Here is a 22850-nt window from a genome sequence, read left to right as displayed (position 1 = left end):
AGATCCAGCGCATAATGGTCTGCATGGAAGCAGGACACCCAATCATGTTGGGAGCATACAGGACAAACAGAGCCTCTGTTTTCCTAATCTGAACCGTTCTGGTGACATAAATTTTCAAAGTTCTGACCACAGCCAGAGACTTTGACTCAACGAAGGTGTCAGTGGCCAAAGGCACCATGTGGAAAGATGAACCACCTTCGGCAGAAATTGTTGACGTGTCCTCAATTCTGCTCTATCTTCATGAAAGATCAAATAAAGGCTCTTGTGATACTGCATGGTTTGTACTGTTTTCCATGTGCTCCCAGATCTTTCAAGCAAGTAGCATGGTCAAGAAAGTTCTGTTTGAAAAGAAACAAACATTTACTGTCATTGTTATGCAAATAAACTTACATTAAAGCTAACAAGAAAGCACACTCGTTCTGTCTTTAAACTGATAAAAGAAACCCCAATAATATGGGGCATGCAAAAATTGAGATAAAACTCAGTTTTGCTCCTCTCCACGGAAATCTTTAATAAAAGGCGAAATATTTGTTAGTTCTGAAGAGAAACCAGAGCATGACCAAGATTCCACCTGTCGCCTGAGTGCCATGCCAGCAGTTCTCATTCAGCTCAAAGTGAGCACCCAATTTGAATGAAAGAAAGCAGATTTCTCACCAGGCTTCCCCTTGCTATAAACATGGTTTGTACTCTTTTCCATGTGCTCCCAGATCTTTCAAACAATTAGTGTGGTCAAGAAAGTTCTGTTTGAAAAGAAACAAACATTTACTGTCATTTCTATGCAAATGAGCTTACATTAAAGCACACTCGTTCTATCTTTAAACCAATAAAATAAAACCCCAATAAGATGGGGCATGCAAAAATTGAGATAAAACTCAGTTTTGCTCCTCTCCACGGAAATCTTTAGTAAAAGGCGAAAGATTTGTTCGTTCTGAAGAGAAACCACAGCATGACCAAGATTCTACCTGTCGCCTGAGTGCCATGCCAGCAGTCCTCATTCAGCTCAAAGTGAGCACCCAATTTGAAAGAAAGAAAGCAGATTTCTCACCAGGCTTCCCCTTGCTATAAACATGGTTTGTACTCTTTTCCATGTGCTCCCAGATCTTTCAAGCAATTAGTATAGTCAAGAAAGTTCTGTTTGAAAAGAAACAAACATTTACTGTCATTTCTACGCAAATGAGCTTACATTAAAGCACACTCGTTCTATCTTTAAACTGATAAAAGAAACCCCAATAAGACGGGGCATGCAAAAATTGAGATAAAACTCAGTTTTGCTCCTCTCCATGGAAATCTTTAGTAAAAGGCGAAAGATTTGTTCGTTCTGAAGAGAAACCAGAGCATGACCAAGATTCCACCTGTCGCCTGAGTGCCGTGCCAGCAGTCCTCATTCAGCTCAAAGTGAGCACCCAATTTGAAAGAAAGAAAGCAGATTTCTCACCAGGCTTCCCCTTGCTATAAGCATGGTTTGTACTCTTTTCCATGTGCTCCCAGATCTTTCAAGCAATTAGTATGGTCAAGAAAGTTCTGCTTGAAAAGAAACAGACATTTATTGTCATTGTTATGCAAATAAACTTACATTAAAGCTAACAAGAAAGCACACTCGTTCTGTCTTTAATCCGATAAAAGAAACCCCAATAATATGGGGCATGCAAAAATTGAGATAAAACTCAGTTTTGCTCCTCTCCACGGAAATCTTTAGTAAAAGGCGAAAGATTTGTTCGTTCTGAAGAGAAACCAGAGCATGACCAAGATTCCACCTGTCGCCTGAGTGCCGTGCCAGCAGTCCTTATTCAGATCAAAGTGAGCGCCCAATTTGAAAGAAAGCAGATTTCTCACCTGTCTTCTCCTTGCTATAAGCATGGTTTGTACTGTATTCCATGTGCTCCCAGATCTTTCAAGCAAGTAGCATGGTCAAGAAAGTTCTGTTTGAAAAGAAACAAACATTTACTATCATTTCTATGCAAATGAGCTTACATTAAAGCACACTCATTCTATCTTTAAACCGATAAAAGAAACCCCAAAAAGATGGGGCATGCAAAAATTGAGATAAAACTCGGTTTTGCTCCTCTCCACGGAAATCTTTAGTAAAAGGCGAAAGATTTGTTCGTTCTGAAGAGAAACCAGAGCATGACCAAGATTTTTATCTGAAAATATGTGTTCTCCCTGCAGTTGTTGTCCCCAGATGAGAGTTCCCTTGTGCTGCCTCAGTTGAATCTCCTTTACTTGACAGGGGGATGCTCGAGCAGCGACCCTCCCCAGCTCTAGCCCAACTCCTACTTACCTGCCAGGTGAGATACTATGATCATGAAGGTGCTTCTCCCAGGGCAAGGCTCACCCATTGCACTCTGGGTGTGCTGCTTCTGCGATTTCCCCAAATGTGGGAAACTTGACTGCATAATTTGTGTTTCCCCTGGTCGGCTCTCGTATAATTCAGATCTCTTTGTCTCAGGTCTCTCTCCAGCCTAGTTTGCTGTCTGTTTCTACTTCTCTTTTCTTGAGCCGCTCCCTTCTATGCCCTTGCGCACTATCCTGACTTCTCCCGTCTGCTTACTTCGTGCCTTCCAACGCACAATGCAAACTACAGGTAGTGCTGCAGGACCCACACCCTTTTACTTGCCTTACAGAGCGTCTCTGGAGCAGTTACAGTGCCCAGCTGCTGCAAGAAATCAGCTTGAATGCTTCAGGGGCTGGGGAATAGCCAACATGAGCCCCACACCGAAGGAGGGTGGAGGTGTGTAATGCGAACTAGGGGTCATCCAAGCGCCGCAAAAGGCCGCCATGCCCTGCACGCCCCTTGTCTCTTTTCATATGCAGACGAGGGTTGAAGCCAACTTTGACCCACTGTTTGGATGACATCACCATATGCAAATCCATCTGCTGCAGGCCTTCCCCCAGGAATGCTTGCACTAGTTGTTGCATTTGGTTTGTTGTTTGGGGGTGCTTCAGTATTAGGCAGCCTTCTGCCCTCCCATGTTCATCTGAAAATATGTGTTCTCCCTGCAGTTGTTGTCCCCAGATGAGAGTTCCCTTGTGCTGCCTCAGTTGAATCTCCTTTACTTGACAGAGATGTGCCTGAGCAGCGGCCCTCCCCAGCCCTATCCCAAATCATACTTATTTTGCATAGGCGATACCATGGTCATGAAGATTGTTCTCCCAGGGTGAGGTTCATTCATTGCATTCTGGGTATGCTGACCCCTGTGATTTCCCCAAATGTGGGAAACTCGACTGCATTATTTGTGGTAGTGGGGGACTGTGTTTGTGCTTTCCTCTGGTCAGCTCTGGTAAAAATCAGATTTCTTTATCTCAGATCTTCCTCTAGCCTTGTTCTTCTTTCGAGAGTTCCCTTGTGCTGCCTCAGTTGGATCTCTTTCACTTGACAGGGGGGTGCCCGAGCAGCGACCCTCCCCAGCTCTAGCCCAACTCCTACTTACCTGCCAGGTGAGATACTATGATCATGAAGGTGCTTCTCCCAGGGCAAGGCTCACCCATTGCACTCTAGTTGTGCTGCCCCTGTGATTTCCCCAAATGTGGGAAACTTGACTGCATAATTTGTGTTTCCCTTGGTCGGCTCTCGTATAATTCAGATCTCTTTGTCTCAGGTCTCTCTCCAGCCTAGTTTGCTGTCTGTTTCCACTTCTCTTTTCTTGAGCCGCTCCCTTCTATGCCCTTGCGCACTATCCTGACTTCTCCCGTCTGCTTACTTCGTGCCTTCCAACGCACAATGCAAACTACAGGTAGTGCTGCAGGGCCCACACCCTTTTACTTGCCTTACAGAGCAGCTCTGGAGCAGTTACAGTGCCCAGCTGCTGCAAGAAATCAGCTTGAATGCTTCAGGGGCTGGGGCATAGCCAACATGAGCCCCACACCGAAGGAGGGTGGAGGTGTGTAATGCGAACTAGGGGTCATCCAAGCGCCGCAAAAGGCCGCCATGCCCTGCACGCCCCTTTTCTCTTTTCATATGCAGACGAGGGTTGAAGCCAACTTTGACCCACTGCTTGGATGGCATCACCATATGCAAATCCATCTGCTGCAGGCCTTCCCCCAGGAATGCTTGCACTAGTTGTTGCATTTGGTTTGTTGTTTGGGGGTGCTTCAGTATTAGGCAGCCTTCTGCCCTCCCATGTTCATCTGAAAATATGTGTTCTCCCTGCAGTTGTTGTCCCCAGATGAGAGTTCCCTTGTGCTGCCTCAGTTGAATCTCCTTTACTTGACAGAGATGTGCCTGAGCAGCGGCCCTCCCCAGCCCTATCCCAAATCATACTTATTTTGCATAGGAGAGACCATGGTCTTGAAGATTGTTCTCCCAGGGTGAGGTTCATTCATTGCATTCTGGGTATGCTGACCCATGTGATTTCCCCAAATGTGGGAAACTCAACTGCATTATTTGTGGTAGTGGGGGACTGTGTTTGTGCTTTCCTCTGGTCAGCTCTAGTAAAAGTCAGATTTCTTTGTTTCAGTTCTTCCTCTAGCCTTGTTCTTCTTTCGAGAGTTCCCTTGTGCTGCCTCAGTGTGTATGGTTATTAATCAAAAGGTTGGTGGTTCAATCCCACTAAGGGACGTAATTGACCTTGTTATCAGATTTTGGTGATCTTTAAGTAGACAAGTCAAAATTTCAAACCCCCTTCTTATGGTGTAGGGTACCTGGCCTACTCTGATGTAATCAGAGTTAGATTTGAATCAGTGATTTTATAAAAAAAACAGCTAGGAAGCACAATTTAGCAGTGGGTTGCAGAGAAAAAGAAATATGCTGGCAGAAAAATCCAATTGAGTGATTAAACAGCTCTTCATTTTCTGGCTTTATTTTTATGCTAACAAATTTGTTCTCTGAAAAGTGTCCACAAAGCTAAGTCTCTGATTAACACCTTTGTAGGGATGGTTTTTCACCTATTACTAAATTAAACTTGCTTCATTGGAAAGGCAGCAAGATGCATCCTCATTTCAATGTCTACTGAAATAATACAGGTTGACACCAGGAAACATTAACGCCACTGCATCCTTGCTGCTTTCGCATGTGGAAGTCTGTTTAATGTGAAAACAAGGTGATATCTAATTAGCACACAGGTAAGGAATTAAGAAAATCTTTATTTAAGGGTGAAGGTGTTTCTCACAAAATCGTTGCCCCAATGCATCATTGAAATTCAAGCTGGAAAGATGATTTTAATATATCACTTGTACATTTTGTATTGCTCTTCTGGTGACAATGTAGTTTGTTTTTGTCAATTACCATTTTAATAATAGGGTAAAGAAAATTAAGTGGATTTTTGAAAGAAAACAATACTGTCAATATACTATTAAAACAAATTAAAATGGTAAAAGTTATTGTACTTTAAGTAAAAATAAAAGAGCAAAAATATCAATCCCAGTTTTGGATTACTTTAATTAACAAAAAAAATGCATATAGCAGAGGATAGTTTCAATCTGCCTACCTCTGGGTTATGGGCCCAGCATTTTTCCATTGCAGTACTCTGCTGCACATGTAAGTGCAAGAGATCCTGAAGCACTCACTCATCATGGGAAAGTACCAATGTGTTTCTTCGTTGGCTGATGGAAGAAACATCTTACAAAAACTCTCCAGATTATTGACTTTTTAAAGTTTTTCTAGGAAACGTTCTAGATGAATGCTTATTAGCCTTTGTCAGTATGTAAGTTTGTAAAGTGTCTCTGTGGCGCAATCTGTTAGTGTGTTTGGTTATTAATCAAAGGGTTGGTGGTTCAATCCCACCCAGGGATGTAATTGACCTTGTTATCAGATTTTGGTGATCTTTAAGTAGACAAGTCAAAATTTCAAACCCCCTTCTTATGGTGTAGGGTACCTGGCCTACTCTGATGTAATCAGAGTTAGATTTGAATCAGTGATTTTATAAAAAAAACAGCTAGGAAGCACAATTTAGCAGTGGGTTGCAGAGAAAAAGAAATATGCTGGCAGAAAAATCCAATTGAGTGATTAAACAGCTCTTCATTTTCTGGCTTTATTTTTATGCTAACGAATTTGTTCTCTGAAAAGTGTCCACAAAGCCAAGTATCTGATTAACATATTTGTAGGGATGGTTTTTCACCTATTACTAAATTAAACTTGCTTCATTGGAAAGGCAGCAAGATGCATCCTCATTTCAATATCTACTGAAATAATACAGGTTGACACCCGGAAACATTAACGCCACTGCATCCTTGCTGCTTTCTCATGTGGAAGTCTGTTTAATGTGAAAACAAGGTGATATCTAATTAGCACACAGGTAAGGAATTAAGAAAATCTTTATTTAAGGGTGAAGATGTTTCTCACAAAATCGTTGCCCCAATGCATCATTGAAATTCAAGCTGGAAAGATGATTTTAATATATCACTTGTACATTTTGTATTGCTCTTCTGGTGACACTGTAGTTTGTTTTTGTCAATTACCATTTTAATAATCGGGTAAAGAAAATTAATTGGATTTTTGAAAGAAAACAATACTGTCAATATACTATTAAAACAAATTAAAATGGTAAAAGTTATTGTACTTTAAGTAAAAAAAAAAGCTAAAATATCAATCCCAGTTTTGGATTATTTTAATGAACAAAAAAAAAATGCATATAGCAAAGGATAGTTTCAATCTGCCTACCTCTGGGTTATGGGCCCAGCATGCTTCCATTGCAGTACTCTGCTGCACATGTAAGTGCAAGAGATCCTGAAGCACTCACTCATCATGCGAAAGTAACAATGTGTTTCTTCATTGGTTGCTGGAAGAAACATCTTACAAAAACTCTCCAGATTATTGACTTTTTAAAGTTTTTCTAGGAAACGTTCTAGATGAATGCTTATTAGTCTTTGTCAGTATGTACTTTTCGCAAAGTGTCTCTGTGGCGCAATCGGTTAGTGTGTTCAGCTATTAATCAAAAGGTTGGTGGTTCAATCCCATCCAGGGACGTAATTGACCTTGTGATCAGATTTTGGTAATATTTAAGTAGACAAGTCAAAATTGCAAACCCCCTCTTATGGTGTAGGGTACCTGGCCTTCTCTGATGTAATCAGAGTTAGATTTGATTAAGTGATTTTATAAAAAAAACAGCTAGGAAGCACAATTTAGCAGTGGGTTGCAGAGAAAAAGAAAAATGCTGGCAGAAAAATCTAATTGAGTGATTAAACAGCTCTTCATTTTCTGGCTTTATTTTTATGATAACAAATTTGTTCTCTGAAAAGTGTCCACAAAGCCAAGTATCTGATTAACATCTTTGTAGGGATGGTTTTTCACCTATTACTAAATTAAACTTGCTTCATTGGAAAGGCAGCAAGATGCATCCTCATTTCAATATCTACGGAAATAATACAGGTTGACACCAGGAAACATTAACGCCACTGCATCTTTGCTGTTTTCTCATGTGGAAGTCTGTTTAATGTGAAAACAAGGTGATATCTAATTAGCACACAGGTAAGGAATTAAGAACATCTTTATTTAAGGGTGAAGATGTTTCTCACAAAATCGTTGCCCCAATGCATCATTGAAATTCAAGCTGGAAAGATGATTTTAATATATCACTTGTACATTTTGTATTGCTCTTCTGGTGACAATGTAGTTTGTTTTTGTCAATTACCATTTTAATAATCGGGTAAAGAAAATTAATTGGATTTTTGAAAGAAAACAATACTGTCAATATACTATTAAAACAAATTAAAATGGTAAAAGTTATTGTACTTTAAGTAAAAATAAAAGAGCAAAAATATCAATCCCAGTTTTGGATTACTTTAATTAACAAAAAAAAATGCATATAGCAGAGGATAGTTTCAATCTGCCTACCTCTGGGTTATGGACCCAGCATGCTTCCATTACAGTACTCTGTTGCACATGTAAGTGCAAGAGGTCCTGAAGCACTCACTTATCATGGGAAAGTACCAATGTGTTTCTTCATTGGTTGATGGAAGAAACATCTTACAAAAACTCTCCACATTATTGACTTTTTAAAATGTTTCTAGGAATCGTTCTAGATGAATGCTTATTAGCCTTTGTCAGTATGTTCTTTTGCAAAGTGTTGTTTTGGCGCAATCAGTTAGTGTGTAAGGCTATTAACCAAAAGGTTGGTGGTTCAATCCCACCCAGGGACTTAATTGACCTTGTTATCAGATTTTGGTGATCTTTAAGTAGACAAGTCAAAATTTCAAACCCCCTGTTATGGTGTAGGGTACCTGGCCTTCTCTAATGTAATCAGAGTTAGATTTGATTCAGTGATTTTATAAAAACAGCTAGGAAGAACAATTTAGCAGTGGGTTGCAGAGAAAAAGAAATATGCTGGCAGAAAAATCCAATTGAGTGATTAAACAGCTCTTCATTTTCTGGCTTTATTTTTATACTAACAAATTTGTTCTCTGAAAAGTGTCCACAAAGACAAGTCTCTGATTAACACCTTTGTAGGGATGGTTTTTCACCTATTACTAAATTAAACTTGCTTCATTGGAAAGGCAGCAAGATGCATCTTCATTTCAATGTCTACTGAAATAATACAGGTTGACACCAGGAAACATTAACGCCACTGCATCCTTGCTGCTTTCGCATGTGGAAGTCTGTTTAATGTGAAAACAAGGTGATATCTAATTAGCACACAGGTAAGGAATTAAGAAAATCTTTATTTAAGGGTGAAGATGTTTCTCACAAAATCGTTGCCCCAATGCATCATTGAAATTCAAGCTGGAAAGATGATTTTAATATATCACTTGTACATTTTGTATTGCTCTTCTGGTGACAATGTAGTTTGTTTTTGTCAATTACCATTTTAATAATCGGGTAAAGAAAATTAAGTGGATTTTTGAAAGAAAACAATACTGTCAATATACTATTAAAACAAATTAAAATGGTAAAAGTTATTGTACTTTAAGTAAAAATAAAAGAGCAAAAATATCAATCCCAGTTTTGGATTACTTTAATTAACAAAAAAAAATGCATATAGCAGAGGATAGTTTCAATTTGCCTACCTCTGGGTTATGGACCCAGCATGCTTCCATTACAGTACTCTGCTGCACATGTAAGTGCAAGAGGTCCTGAAGCACTCACTTATCATGGGAAAGTACCAATGTGTTTCTTCATTGGTTGATGGAAGAAACATCTTACAAAAACTCTCCACATTATTGACTTTTTAAAATGTTTCTAGGAATCGTTCTAGATGAATGCTTATTAGCCTTTGTCAGTATGTACTTTTGCTAAGTGTAGCTGTGGCGCAATCAGTTAGTGTGTAAGGCTATTAACCAAAAGGTTGGTTGTTCAATCCCACCCAGGGATTTAATTGACCTTGTTATCAGATTTTGGTGATCTTTAAGTAGACAAGTCAAAATTTCAAACCCCCTGTTATGGTGTAGGGTACCTGGCCTTCTCTGATGTAATCAGAGTTAGATTTGATTCAGTGATTTTATAAAAACAGCTAGGAAGCACAATTTGGCAGTGGGTTGCAGAGAAAAAGAAATATGCTGGCACAAAAATCCAATTGAGTGTTTAAACAGCTCTTCATTTTCTGGCTTTATTTTTATGCTAACTAATTTGTTCTCTGAAAAGTGTCCACAAAGCCAAGTATCTGATTAACATATTTGTAGGGATGGTTTTTCACCTATTACTAAATTAAACTTGCTTCATTGGAAAGGCAGCAAGATGTATCCTCATTTCAATATCTACTGAAATAATACAGGTTGACACCAGGAAACATTAACGCCACTGCATCCTTGCTGCTTTCTCATGTGGAAGTCTGTTTAATGTGAAAACAAGGTGATATCTAATTAGCACACAGGTAAGGAATTAAGAAAATCTTTATTTAAGGGTGAAGATGTTTCTCACAAAATCGTTGCCCCAATGCATCATTGAAATTCAAGCTGGAAAGATGATTTTAATATATCACTTGTACATTTTGTATTGCTCTTATGGTGACAATGTAGTTTGTTTTTGTCAATTACCATTTTAATAATAGGGTAAAGAAAATTAAGTGGATTTTTGAAAGAAAACAATACTGTCAATATACTATTAAAACAAATTAAAATGGTAAAAGTTATTGTACTTTAAGTAAAAATAAAAGCGAAAATATCAATCCCAGTTTTGGATTACTTTAATGAACAAAAAAAAAAATTCATATAGCAAAGGATAGTTTCAATCTGCCTACCTCTGGGTTATGGGCCCAGCATGCTTCCATTGCAGTACTCTGCTGCACATGTAAGTGCAAGAGATCCTGAAGCACTCACTCATCATGCGAAAGTACTAATGTGTTTCTTCATTGGTTGCTGGAAGAAACATCTTACAAAAACTCTCCAGATTATTGACTTTTTAAAGTTTTTCTAGGAAACGTTCTAGATGAATGCTTATTAGTCTTTGTCAGTATGTGCTTTTTGCAAAGTGTCGCTGTGGCGCAATCAGTTAGTGTGTATGGTTATTAACCAAAAGGTTGGTGGTTCAATCCCACCCAGGGACGTAATTGACCTTGTTATCAGATTTTGGTGATCTTTAAGTAGACAAGTCAAAATTTCAAACCCCCTGTTATGGTGTAGGGTACCTGGCCTTCTCTGATGTAATCAGAGTTAGATTTGATTCAGTGATTTTATAAAAACAGCTAGGAAGCACAATTTAGCAGTGGGTTGCAGAGAAAAAGAAATATGCTGGCAAAAAAATCCAATTGAGTGATTAAACAGCTCTTCATTTTCTGGCTTTATTTTTATGCTAACAAATTTGTTCTCTGAAAAGTGTCCACAAAGCCAAGTCTCTGATTAACACCTTTGTAGGGATGGTTTTTCACCTATTACTAAATTAAACTTGCTTCATTGGAAAGGCAGCAAGATGCATCCTCATTTCAATGTCTACTGAAATAATACAGGTTGACACCAGGAAACATTAACGCCACTGCATCCTTGCTGCTTTCGCATGTGGAAGTCTGTTTAATGTGAAAACAAGGTGATATCTAATTAGCACACAGGTAAGGAATTAAGAAAATCTTTATTTAAGGGTGAAGGTGTTTCTCACAAAATCGTTGCCCCAATGCATCATTGAAATTCAAGCTGGAAAGATGATTTTAATATATCACTTGTACATTTTGTATTGCTCTTCTGGTGACAATGTAGTTTGTTTTTGTCAATTACCATTTTAATAATAGGGTAAAGAAAATTAAGTGGATTTTTGAAAGAAAACAATACTGTCAATATACTATTAAAACAAATTAAAATGGTAAAAGTTATTGTACTTTAAGTAAAAATAAAAGAGCAAAAATATCAATCCCAGTTTTGGATTACTTTAATTAACAAAAAAAATGCATATAGCAGAGGATAGTTTCAATCTGCCTACCTCTGGGTTATGGGCCCAGCATTTTTCCATTGCAGTACTCTGCTGCACATGTAAGTGCAAGAGATCCTGAAGCACTCACTCATCATGGGAAAGTACCAATGTGTTTCTTCGTTGGTTGATGGAAGAAACATCTTACAAAAACTCTCCAGATTATTGACTTTTTAAAGTTTTTCTAGGAAACGTTCTAGATGAATGCTTATTAGCCTTTGTCAGTATGTACGTTTGTAAAGTGTCTCTGTGGCGCAATCTGTTAGTGTGTTTGGTTATTAATCAAAGGGTTGGTGGTTCAATCCCACCCAGGGATGTAATTGACCTTGTTATCAGATTTTGGTGATCTTTAAGTAGACAAGTCAAAATTTCAAACCCCCTTCTTATGGTGTAGGGTACCTGGCCTACTCTGATGTAATCAGAGTTAGATTTGAATCAGTGATTTTATAAAAAAAACAGCTAGGAAGCACAATTTAGCAGTGGGTTGCAGAGAAAAAGAAATATGCTGGCAGAAAAATCCAATTGAGTGATTAAACAGCTCTTCATTTTCTGGCTTTATTTTTATGCTAACGAATTTGTTCTCTGAAAAGTGTCCACAAAGCCAAGTATCTGATTAACATATTTGTAGGGATGGTTTTTCACCTATTACTAAATTAAACTTGCTTCATTGGAAAGGCAGCAAGATGCATCCTCATTTCAATATCTACTGAAATAATACAGGTTGACACCAGGAAACATTAACGCCACTGCATCCTTGCTGCTTTCTCATGTGGAAGTCTGTTTAATGTGAAAACAAGGTGATATCTAATTAGCACACAGGTAAGGAATTAAGAAAATCTTTATTTAAGGGTGAAGATGTTTCTCACAAAATCGTTGCCCCAATGCATCATTGAAATTCAAGCTGGAAAGATGATTTTAATATATCACTTGTACATTTTGTATTGCTCTTCTGGTGACAATGTAGTTTGTTTTTGTCAATTACCATTTTAATAATCGGATAAAGAAAATTAATTGGATTTTTGAAAGAAAACAATACTGTCAATATACTATTAAAACAAATTAAAATGGTAAAAGTTATTGTACTTTAAGTAAAAATAAAAGCTAAAATATCAATCCCAGTTTTGGATTACTTTAATGAACAAAAAAAAATGCATATAGCAAAGGATAGTTTCAATCTGCCTACCTCTGGGTTATGGGCCCAGCATGCTTCCATTGCAGTACTCTGCTGCACATGTAAGTGCAAGAGATCCTGAAGCACTCACTCATCATGCGAAAGTACTAATGTGTTTCTTCATTGGTTGCTGGTGAAACATCTTACAAAAACTCTCCAGATTATTGACTTTTTAAAGTTTTTCTAGGAAACGTTCTAGATGAATGCTTATTAGTCTTTGTCAGTATGGGCTTTTTGCAAAGTGTCTCTGTGGCGCAATCGGTTAGTGTGTTCAGCTATTTATCAAAAGGTTGGTGGTTCAATCCCACCCAGGGACGTAATTGACCTTGTGATCACATTTTGGTGATATTTAAGTAGACAAGTCAAAATTGCAAACCCCCTCTTATGGTATAGGGTACCTGGCCTTCTCTGATGTAATCAGAGTTAGATTTGATTAAGTGATTTTATAAAAAAAACAGCTAGGAAGCACAATTTAGCAGTGGGTTGCAGAGAAAAAGAAAAATGCTGGCAGAAAAATCCAATTGAGTGATTAAACAGCTCTTCATTTTCTGGCTTTATTTTTATGATTACAAATTTGTTCTCTGAAAAGTGTCCACAAAGCCAAGTATCTGATTAACATCTTTGTAGGGATGGTTTTTCACCTATTACTAAATTAAACTTGCTTCATTGGAAAGGCAGCAAGATGCATCCTCATTTCAATATCTACGGAAATAATACAGGTTGACACCAGGAAACATTAACGCCACTGCATCTTTGCTGTTTTCTCATGTGGAAGTCTGTTTAATGTGAAAACAAGGTGATATCTAATTAGCACACAGGTAAGGAATTAAGAAAATCTTTATTTAAGGGTGAAGATGTTTCTCACAAAATCGTTGCCCCAATGCATCATTGAAATTCAAGCTGGAAAGATGATTTTAATATATCACTTGTACATTTTGTATTGCTCTTCTGGTGACAATGTAGTTTGTTTTTGTCAATTACCATTTTAATAATCGGGTAAAGAAAATTAATTGGATTTTTGAAAGAAAACAATACTGTCAATATACTATTAAAACAAATTAAAATGGTAAAAGTTATTGTACTTTAAGTAAAAATAAAAGAGCAAAAATATCAATCCCAGTTTTGGATTACTTTAATTAACAAAAAAAAATGCATATAGCAGAGGATAGTTTCAATATGCCTACCTCTGGGTTATGGACCCAGCATGCTTCCATTACAGTACTCTGCTGCACATGTAAGTGCAAAAGATCCTGAAGCACTCACTCATCATGGGAAAGTACCAATGTGTTTCTTCATTGGTTGATGGAAGAAACATCTTACAAAAACTCTCCACATTATTGACTTTTTAAAATGTTTCTAGGAATCGTTCTAGATGAATGCTTATTAGCCTTTGTCAGTATGTACTTTTGCAAAGTGTCGCTGTGGCGCAATCAGTTAGTGTGTAAGGCTATTAACCAAAAGGTTGGTGGTTCAATCCCACCCAGGGACTTAATTGACCTTGTTATCAGATTTTGGTGATCTTTAAGTAGACAAGTCAAAATTTCAAACCCCCTGTTATGGTGTAGGGTACCTGGCCTTCTCTGATGTAATCAGAGTTAGATTTGATTCAGTGATTTTATAAAAACAGCTAGGAAGCACAATTTAGCAGTGGGTTGCAGAGAAAAAGAAATATGCTGGCAGAAAAATCCAATTGAGTGATTAAACAGCTCTTCATTTTCTGGCTTTATTTTTATGCTAACAAATTTGTGCTCTGAAAAGTGTCCACAAAGCCAAGTATCTGATTAACACCTTTGTAGGGATGGTTTTTCACCTATTATTAAATTAAACTTGCTTCATTGGAAAGGCAGCAAGTGATGTCATCCAAGCAGTGGGTCAAGGTTGGCTTCAAACCTCGTCTGCTTATGAAAAGAGAAAAGGGGTATGCAGGGCATGGCGGCCTTTTGCGGTGCTTGGATGACCCCTAGTTCGCATTAAATAATGCAGTCGAGTTTCCCACATTTGGGGAAATCACAGGGGTCAGCATACCCAGAATGCAATGAATGAACCGCACCCTGGGAGAACAGTCTTCATGACCATGGTATCTCCTATGCAAAATAAGTATGATTTGGGATAGGGCTGGGGAGGGCCGCTGCTCAGGCACATCTCTGTCAAGTAAAGGAGATTCAACTGAGGCAGCACAAGGGAACTCTCATCTGGGGACAACAACTGCAGGGAGAACACATATTTTCAGATGAACATGGGAGGGCAGAAGGCTGCCTAATACTGAAGCACCCCCAAACAACAAACCAAATGCAACAACTAGTGCAAGCATTCCTGGGGGAAGGCCTGCAGCAGATGGATTTGCATATGGCGATGTCATCCAAGCAGTGGGTCAAAGTTGGCTTCAACCCTCGTCTGCATATGAAAAGAGAAAAGGGGTGTGCAGGGCATGGCGGCCTTTTGCGGCACTTGGATGACCCCTAGTTCGCATTAAACACCTCCACCCTCCGTCGGTGTGGGGCTCATGTTGGCTATGCCCCAGCCCCTGAAGGATTCAAGCTGATTTCTTGCAGCAGCTGGGCACTGTAACAGCTCCAGAGCTGCTCTGTAAGGCAAGTAAAAGGGTGTGGGCCCTGCAGCAATACCTGTAGTTCGCATTGTGCGAGACCCCTAGTTCGCATTAAACACCCCCACCCTCCTTCGGTGTGGGGCTCATGTTGGCCATGCCCCAGCCCCTGAAGCATTCACGCTGATTTCTTGCAGCAGCTGGGCACTGTAACAGCTCAAGAGCTGCTCTGTAAGGCAAGTAAAAGGGTGTGGGCCCTGCAGCACTACCTGTAGTTTGCATTGTGCATTGGAAGGCACAAAGTAAGCAGACGGGAGGAGAAGTCAGGATAGTGCACAAGGGTATAGACGGGAGGGGCTCAAGAAAAAAGAAGTGGAAACAGACAGCAAACTAGGCTTCCAATGCACAATGCAAACTACAGGTAGTGCTGCAGGGCCCACACCCTTTTACTTGCCTTACAGAGCAGCTCTGGAGCTGTTTAATCACTCAATTGGATTTTTCTGCCAGCATAATTTTTCTCTTACGTCCTAGAGGATGCTGGGGATTCCGTAAGGACCATGGGGGATAGACGGGCTCCGCAGGAGACATGGGCACTTTAAGAAAGACTTTAGATCTGGGTGTGCACTGGCTCCTCCCTCTATGCCCCTCCTCCAGACCTCAGTTTACTACTGTGCCCAGAGGAGACTGGGTGCTTTTCAGGGAGCTCTCCTGAGTTTCCTGACAGAAAGTATATTTGTTAGATTTTTTTATTTTCAGGGAGCCTGCTGGCAACAGACTCCCTGCATCGAGGGGCGGAGGGGAGAGATGCACACCTACTTCTGTGAGTTGATAGGCTCTGCTTCTTAGGCTACTGTACAGCATTAGCTCCAGAGGGATCGGTACGCAGGTCTCACCCTCGCCGTCCGTCCCAGAGCCGCGCCGCCGTCCCCCTCGCAGAGCCGGAAGATAGAAGCCGGGTGAGTATGAGAAGAAAAGAAGACTTCAGAGGCGGCGGAAGACTTCATGATCTTCACTGAGGTAACGCACAGCAGTAAAGCTGTGCTCCATTGCTCCAATACACCTCACACACGGCAGTCAGTGTAAGGGTGAAGGGCGCAGGGGGGACGCCCTGGGCAGCAATATAGACCTCTCTTTGGCAAAATAAATATATATGCAGCTAGGCACTGTATATATATATATAAGAGCCCCCGCCATTTTTTTACTATATTTGAGCGGGACAGAAGCCCGTCGCTGAGGGGGTGGGGCTTCTCCCTCAGCACTCACCAGCGCCATTTTCTCCACAGCACCGCTGAGGGGAAGCTCCACGGACTCTCCCCTGCTTATACCACGGAAGAAAGAGGGTCTTAAAGAAGAGGGGGGCACATAATTAGGCGCATATATATATGGAAATACAGCGCTACTGGGTAAACATAAAATTATTGTGTTTTTTTCCTGGGTCATATAGCGCTGGGGTGTGTGCTGGCATACTCTCTCTCTCTGTCTCTCCAAAGGGCCTTGTTGGGGAACTGTCCTCAGATAAGAGGATTCCCTGAGTGTATGGTGTGTCGGTACACGTGTGTCGACATGTCTGAGGTAGAAGGCTCTCCTAGAGAGGAGCAGGAGCAAATTAATGTGGTGTCTCCATCGACAACGCCGACACCTGACTGGATGGATATGTGGAATGTTTTAAGTGCTAATGTAAACTTATTACACAAGAGATTAGACAAAGCTGAAGCTAGGGAACAGTCAGGGAGTCAACCCATGCCTGTCCCTATGTCGCAGGGACCTTCGGGGTCTCAAAAGCGCCCACTATCCCAAATAGTTGACACAGATACCGACACAGATTCTGACTCCAGTGTCGACTACGATGATGCAAAGTTACAGCCAAAATTGGCTAAATGTATTCGATATATGATTATTGCAATAAAAGATGTTTTGCACATCACAGAGTCCCCTGTCCCTGACACGAGGGTACACATGTATAAGGGAAAGAAACCTGAGATAACCTTTCCCTCCTCACATGAGTTGAACGAATTATGTGAAAAAGCTTGGGAATCTCCAGACAAAAAGCTGCAGATTCCCAAAAGGATTCTTATGGCGTATCCTTTCCCGCCAATGGACAGGATACGGTGGGAATCCTCCCCTAGGGTGGATAAAGCATTGACACGCTTATCCAAAAAGGTAGCGCTGCCATCCCAGGATACGGCTACCATCAGGGACCCTGCTGACCGCAAGCAGGAGGTTACCCTAAAGTCCATTTACACACATTCTGGTACCTTACTCAGACCGGCAATTGCGTCGGCCGGGGTTGTAGCGCGGTGGCAGCATGGACAGATACCTTATCAGCAGAGATTGAGACCCTAGATAAGGATGCTATGTTATTGACCATAGGGCATATAAAAGATGCTGTCCTATATATGAGAGATGCTCAAAGTGACATTAGTCTACTGGGTTCTAGAATAAACGCTATGTCGATTTCTGCTAGACGAGTCCTATGGACCCGGCAATGGACAGGTGATGCCGACTCAAAAAGGCATATGGAGGTTTTACCTTACAGGGGTGAGGAATTGTTTGGGGAAGGTCTCTCGGACCTAGTCTCCACAGCTACAGCTGGTAAATCAAATTTTTTGCCTTATATTCCCTCACAGCCTAAGAAAGCACCACATTATCAAATACAGTCCTTTCGATCACAGAGAAACAAGAAAGTACGAGGTGCGTCCTTTCTTGCCAGAGGTAAGGGCAGAGGGAAGAAGCTGCACAACACAGCTAGTTCCCAGGAACAGAAGTCCTCCCCGGCCTCTACAAAATCCACCGCATGACGCTGGGGCTCCGCTAAAGGAGTCCGCCCAGTTGGGGGCACGTCTTCGAGTTTTCAGCCACATCTGGGTTCATTCGCAGGTGGATCCCTAGGCAATAGAAATTGTTTCTCAGGGTTACAAGCTGAAATTCGAAGAGGTGCCTCCTCGCCGGTTTTTCAAATCGGCCCTACCATCTTCTCCCCAGGAAAGGGAGATAGTGTTAAATGCAATTCACAAATTGTATCTTCAACATATGCAGATGAGGGTTCCAGCCAACTTTGGCCCACTGCTTGGATGACATCACCGTATGCAAATCCGTCTTCTGCAGACCTTCTCCCAGGAATGCTTGTACTAGTTGTTGCATTTGGTTTGTTGTTTGGGCGTGCTTCAGTATTAGGCAGCCTTCTGCCCTCCCATGTTCATCTGAAAATATGTGTTCTCCCGGCAGTTGTTGTCCCCAGATGAGAGTTCCCTTGTGCTGCCTCAGTTGAATCTCCTTTACTTGACAGAGATGTGCCTGAGCAGCGGCCCTCCCCAGCCCTATCTCAAATCATACTTATTTTGCATAGGAGATACCATGGTCATAAAGATTGTTCTCCCAGGGTGAGGTTCATTCATTGCATTCTGGGTATGCTGACCCCTGTGATTTCCCCAAATGTGGGAAACTCAACTGCATTATTTGTGGTAGTGGGGGACTGTGTTTGTGTTTTCCTCTGGTCAGCTCTGGTAAAAGTCAGATTTCTTTGTCTCAGATCTTCCTCTAGCCTTGTTCTTCTTTCGAGAGTTCCATTGTGCTGCCTCAGTTTGACCTCCTTCACTTGACAGGGGGGTACCCGAGCAGCGACCCTCCCCAGCTCTAGCCCAACTCCTACATACCTGCCAGGTGAGATACTATGATCATGAAGGTGCTTCTCCCAGGGCAAGGCTCACCCATTGCACTCTGGGTGTGCTGCTCCTGCGATTTCCCCAAATGTGGGAAACTTGACTGCATAATTTGTGTTTCCCCTGGTCGGCTCTCGTATAATTCAGATCTCTTTGTCTCAGGTCTCTCTCCAGCCTAGTTTGCTGTCTGTTTCCACTTCTGTTTTCTTGAGCCGCTCCCTTCTATGCCCTTGCGCACTATCCTGACTTCTCCCGTCTGCTTACTTTGTGCCTTCCAACGCACAATGCGAACTACAGGTAGTGCTGCAGGGCCCACACCCTTTTACTTGCCGTACAGAGCAGCTCTGGAGCTGTTACAGTGCCCAGCTGCTGCAAGAAATCAGCTTGAATGCTTCAGGGGCTGGGGCATAGCCAACATGAGCCCCACACCGAAGGAGGGTGGAGGTATTTAATGCGAACTAGGGGTCATCCAAGCACCGCAAAAGGCCGCCATGCCCTGCATAACCCTTTTCTCTTTTCATATGCAGATGAGGGTTCCAGCCAACTTTGGCCCACTGCTTGGATGACATCACCGTATGCAAATCCGTCTTCTGCAGACCTTCTCCCAGGAATGCTTTTACTAGTTGTTACATTTGGTTTGTTGTTTGGGGGTGCTTCAGTATTAGGCAGCCTTCTGCCCTCCCATGTTCATCTGAAAATATGTGTTCTCCCTGCAGTTGTTGTCCCCAGATGAGAGTTCCCTTGTGCTGCCTCAGTTGAATCTCCTTTACTTGACAGAGATGTGCCTGAGCAGCGGCCCTCCCCAGCCCTATCCCAAATCATACTTATTTTGCATAGAAGTTTCCATGGTCATGAAGATTGTTCTCCCAGGGTGAGGTTCATTCATTGCATTCTGGGTATGCTGACCCCTGTGATTTCCCCAAATGTGGGAAACTCGACTGCATTAATTGTGGTAGTGGGGGACTGTGTTTGTGCTTTCCTCTGGTCAGCTCTGGTAAAAGACAGATTTCTTTGTCTCAGATCTTCCTCTAGCCTTGTTCTTTTTTCGAGAGTTTCCTTGTGCTGCCTCAGTTGGATCTCCTTCACTTGACAGGGGGGTGCCCGAGCAGCGACCCTCCCCATCTCTAGCCCAACTCCTACTTACCTGCCAGGTGAGATACTATGATCAGGAAGGTGCTTCTCCCAGGGCAAGGCTCACCCATTGCACTCTGGGTGTGCTGCTCCTACGATTTCCCCAAATGTGGGACACTTGACTGCATAATTTGTGTTTCCTCTAGTCGGCTACTCGTATAATTCATATCTCTTTGTCTCAGGTCTCTCTCCAGCCTAGTTTGCTGTCTGTTTCCACTTCTCTTTTCTTGAGCCGCTGCCTTCTATGCCCTTGTGCACTCTCCTGACTTCTCCTGTCTGCTTACTTTGTGCCTTCCAACGCACAATGCAAACTACAGGTAGTGCTGCAGGGCCCACACCCTTTTACTTGCCTTTCAGAGCAGCTCTGGAGCTGTTACAGTGCCCAGCTGCTGCAAGAAATCAGCTTGAATGCTTCAGGGGCTGGGGCATAGCCAACATGAGCCCCACACCGACGGAGGGTGGAGGTGTTTAATGCGAACTAAGGGTCATCCAAGCGCCGCAAAAGGCCGCCATGCCCTGCATACCCCTTTTCTCTTTTCATATGCAGATGAGGGTTCCAGCCAACTTTGGCCCACTGCTTGGATGACATCACCGTATGCAAATCCGTCTTCTGCAGACCTTCCCCCAGGAATGCTTGTACTAGTTGTTGCATTTGGTTTGTTGTTTGGGGTGCTTCAGTATTAGGCAGCCTTCAGCTCTCCCATGTTCATCTGAAAATATGTGTTCTCCCTGCAGTTGTTGTCCCCAGATGAGAGTTCCCTTGTGCTGCCTCAGTTGAATCTCCTTTACTTGAAAGAGATGTGCCTGAGCAGCGGCCCTCCCCAGCCCTATCCCAAATCATACTTATTTTGCATAGGAGATACCATGGTCATGAAGATTGTTCTCCCAGGGTGAGGTTCATTCATTGCATTCTGGGTATGCTGACCCCTGTGATTTCCCCAAATGTGGGAAACTCGACTGCATTATTTGTGGTAGTGGGGGACTGTGTTTGTGCTTTCCTCTGGTCAGCTCTGGTAAAAGTCAGATTTCTTTGTCTCAGATCTTCCTCTAGCCTTGTTCTTTTTTTGAGAGTTTCCTTGTGCTGCCTCAGTTGGATCTCCTTCACTTGACAGGGGGGTGCCCGAGCAGCGACCCTCCCCAGCTCAAGCCCAACTCCTACTTACCTGCCAAGTGAGATACTATGATCAGGAAGGTGCTTCTACCAGGGCAAGGCTCACCCATTGCACTCTGGGTGTGCTGCTCCTACGATTTCCCCAAATGTGGGACACTTGACTGCATAATTTGTGTTTCCTCTGGTCGGCTACTCGTATAATTCAGATCTCTTTGTCTCAGGTCTCTCTCCAGCCTAGTTTGCTGTCTGTTTCCACTTCTCTTTTCTTGAGCCCCTGCCTTCTATGCCCTTGTGCACTCTCCTGACTTCTCCTGTCTGCTTACTTTGTGCCTTCCAACGCACAATGCAAACTACAGGTAGTGCTGCAGGGCCAACACCCTTTTACTTGCCTTACAGAGCAGCTCTGGAGCTGTTACAGTGCCCAGCTGCTGCAAGAAATCAGCTTGAATGCTTCAGGGGCTGGGGCATAGCCAACATGAGCAGCAAGATGCAGCACTGGACTATTAGTAATGTACTGTTGTATGCTGAGCACCACAATGCAGCACAAGACAATGAGCAGTGATACTGAGCACTGATGAGGATACTACTGAGAACTGACACTGAGCAGGAGAGACACACTACTAGTATTACTGAGCAGCAATAAGTAACCACTGATACTGGGCACTGATATTGAGATTTCCACTGAGAGAACATAGCCACGTCCTCTCCGCTCTCTCTTCAATGCACGAGTAAAAATGGCGGCAACGCGCAGCTCTTTATATGGAATCCGAATCTCGCGAGAATCTGACAGCGGGATGATGACATTTTCCCTTGTTCAGGTTTTCATAGTCAGGCGGGAACAACCGAGCCTGCCACGGACCAGTGTAAACCACGTGGAGTTCGTCGGGAATTCGGTTCTCGGAGAACCGAACCCGCTCCTCTATATATACTATATTACTATGTTACTGTAGTATACAGAACACCACAATGCAATGAGCAGTGATAGTGAGCACTGATGAGGATACTAGAACTGACACTGAGCAGCAAGATGCAGCACTGGACTATTAGTAATGTACTGTAGTATGCTGAGCACCACAATGCAGCACAAGACAATGAGCAGTGATACTGAGCACTGATGAGGATACTACTGAGAACTGACACTGAGCAGGAGAGACACACTACTAGTATTACTGAGCAGCAATAAGTAACCACTGATACTGAGCACTGATATTGAGATTTCCACTGAGAGAACATAGCCACGTCCTCTCCGCTCTCTCTTCAATGCACGAGTAAAAATGGCAGCAACGCGCAGCTCTTTATATGGAATCCGAATCTCGCAAGAATCCGACAGCGGGATGATGACATTTTCCCTTGTTCAGGTTTTCCGAGTCAGGCGGGAACAACCGAGCCTGCCTCGGACCAGTGTAAACCACGTGGAGTTCGTGGGGAATTCGGTTCTCGGAGAACCGAACCCGCTCCTCTCTACCTTATACCCATCAATTTTTTTATTTTCAATCTAAGCCCCTGCAGTTTTCTGTAAGCATCTGCTTCGCTATGATGATCAACAAGTCACAAGGGCAAACACTCAGGGCTTGAGGCGTAGATCTTAGGACCAGCTGCTACAAGCATGGCAGAGGTGTCACTATCACTGGTGACACCCAGAAAGGTAGCGAGGGAGATTGTAATGCAGTGCGCGCAGATAAACAGCGCAATGGTAAAAAGGAGGCATGGTTTCATAGGTAGGGGCGTGGCCTGGTGGCCTGAATCTACATTTTGTTGCTCCGGGTGTCCCGGGGGTTGGGGGCTGCACCCGGGGACTAGTGTGTGAGCTGTGCTGGCTCCTGCACAGTGACAGGGCATGGCCACCCAGCATGACGCCTCCCTTCTTGACCATGCTGTAATTGCAGTCGCACTGCAGTTCAGCGTGATCATAAAAAATGGTGTAGGCTCCTGCTGGTGCAGGCTGTAGAGAAAAGCTGCTGTGACCACGC

General features: G+C 42.4%; 14 non-coding genes and 2 pseudogenes across 14 annotated transcripts; 10 read left to right on the top strand and 6 right to left on the bottom strand.

Annotated features, from left to right (window-relative positions):
- Positions 1–441: 441 nt before the first annotated feature.
- LOC135043136 (U5 spliceosomal RNA) lies at positions 442–557 on the bottom strand. The gene has a single exon (XR_010236139.1). It is a non-coding gene; the product is annotated as a U5 spliceosomal RNA (small nuclear RNA).
- Positions 558–832: 275 nt separating this feature from the next.
- LOC135043129 (U5 spliceosomal RNA) lies at positions 833–948 on the bottom strand. The gene has a single exon (XR_010236133.1). It is a non-coding gene; the product is annotated as a U5 spliceosomal RNA (small nuclear RNA).
- Positions 949–1222: 274 nt separating this feature from the next.
- Positions 1223–1338, bottom strand: LOC135043135 (U5 spliceosomal RNA). The gene has a single exon (XR_010236138.1). It is a non-coding gene; the product is annotated as a U5 spliceosomal RNA (small nuclear RNA).
- Positions 1339–1624: 286 nt separating this feature from the next.
- Positions 1625–1740, bottom strand: LOC135043124 (U5 spliceosomal RNA). The gene has a single exon (XR_010236128.1). It is a non-coding gene; the product is annotated as a U5 spliceosomal RNA (small nuclear RNA).
- A 270-nt stretch (positions 1741–2010) lies between these two features.
- On the bottom strand, positions 2011–2126 carry LOC135043125 (U5 spliceosomal RNA). Its single transcript, XR_010236129.1, has one exon. It is a non-coding gene; the product is annotated as a U5 spliceosomal RNA (small nuclear RNA).
- A 144-nt stretch (positions 2127–2270) lies between these two features.
- LOC135043073 (U1 spliceosomal RNA) lies at positions 2271–2433 on the top strand. The gene has a single exon (XR_010236097.1). It is a non-coding gene; the product is annotated as a U1 spliceosomal RNA (small nuclear RNA).
- Positions 2434–3104: 671 nt separating this feature from the next.
- Positions 3105–3268, top strand: LOC135043164 (U1 spliceosomal RNA). The gene has a single exon (XR_010236167.1). It is a non-coding gene; the product is annotated as a U1 spliceosomal RNA (small nuclear RNA).
- A 152-nt stretch (positions 3269–3420) lies between these two features.
- LOC135043116 (U1 spliceosomal RNA) lies at positions 3421–3583 on the top strand. The gene has a single exon (XR_010236125.1). It is a non-coding gene; the product is annotated as a U1 spliceosomal RNA (small nuclear RNA).
- Positions 3584–4254: 671 nt separating this feature from the next.
- On the top strand, positions 4255–4418 carry LOC135043172 (U1 spliceosomal RNA). Its single transcript, XR_010236174.1, has one exon. It is a non-coding gene; the product is annotated as a U1 spliceosomal RNA (small nuclear RNA).
- A 9938-nt stretch (positions 4419–14356) lies between these two features.
- LOC135043117 (U1 spliceosomal RNA) lies at positions 14357–14535 on the bottom strand (annotated as a pseudogene).
- Positions 14536–18308: 3773 nt separating this feature from the next.
- On the top strand, positions 18309–18472 carry LOC135043160 (U1 spliceosomal RNA). The gene has a single exon (XR_010236163.1). It is a non-coding gene; the product is annotated as a U1 spliceosomal RNA (small nuclear RNA).
- A 152-nt stretch (positions 18473–18624) lies between these two features.
- LOC135043080 (U1 spliceosomal RNA) lies at positions 18625–18787 on the top strand. Its single transcript, XR_010236104.1, has one exon. It is a non-coding gene; the product is annotated as a U1 spliceosomal RNA (small nuclear RNA).
- Positions 18788–19458: 671 nt separating this feature from the next.
- Positions 19459–19622, top strand: LOC135043049 (U1 spliceosomal RNA). The gene has a single exon (XR_010236075.1). It is a non-coding gene; the product is annotated as a U1 spliceosomal RNA (small nuclear RNA).
- Positions 19623–19774: 152 nt separating this feature from the next.
- LOC135043100 (U1 spliceosomal RNA) lies at positions 19775–19926 on the top strand (annotated as a pseudogene).
- Positions 19927–20608: 682 nt separating this feature from the next.
- Positions 20609–20772, top strand: LOC135043074 (U1 spliceosomal RNA). The gene has a single exon (XR_010236098.1). It is a non-coding gene; the product is annotated as a U1 spliceosomal RNA (small nuclear RNA).
- A 152-nt stretch (positions 20773–20924) lies between these two features.
- Positions 20925–21088, top strand: LOC135043113 (U1 spliceosomal RNA). The gene has a single exon (XR_010236123.1). It is a non-coding gene; the product is annotated as a U1 spliceosomal RNA (small nuclear RNA).
- The last annotated feature ends 1762 nt before the right edge of the window (positions 21089–22850 follow it).

The sequence above is a fragment of the Pseudophryne corroboree genome, unplaced genomic scaffold (genome assembly GCF_028390025.1).
Source record: "Pseudophryne corroboree isolate aPseCor3 unplaced genomic scaffold, aPseCor3.hap2 scaffold_851, whole genome shotgun sequence".
NCBI lineage: Eukaryota > Metazoa > Chordata > Amphibia > Anura > Myobatrachidae > Pseudophryne > Pseudophryne corroboree.
This window is presented reverse-complemented; position numbering and strand designations above follow the sequence as displayed.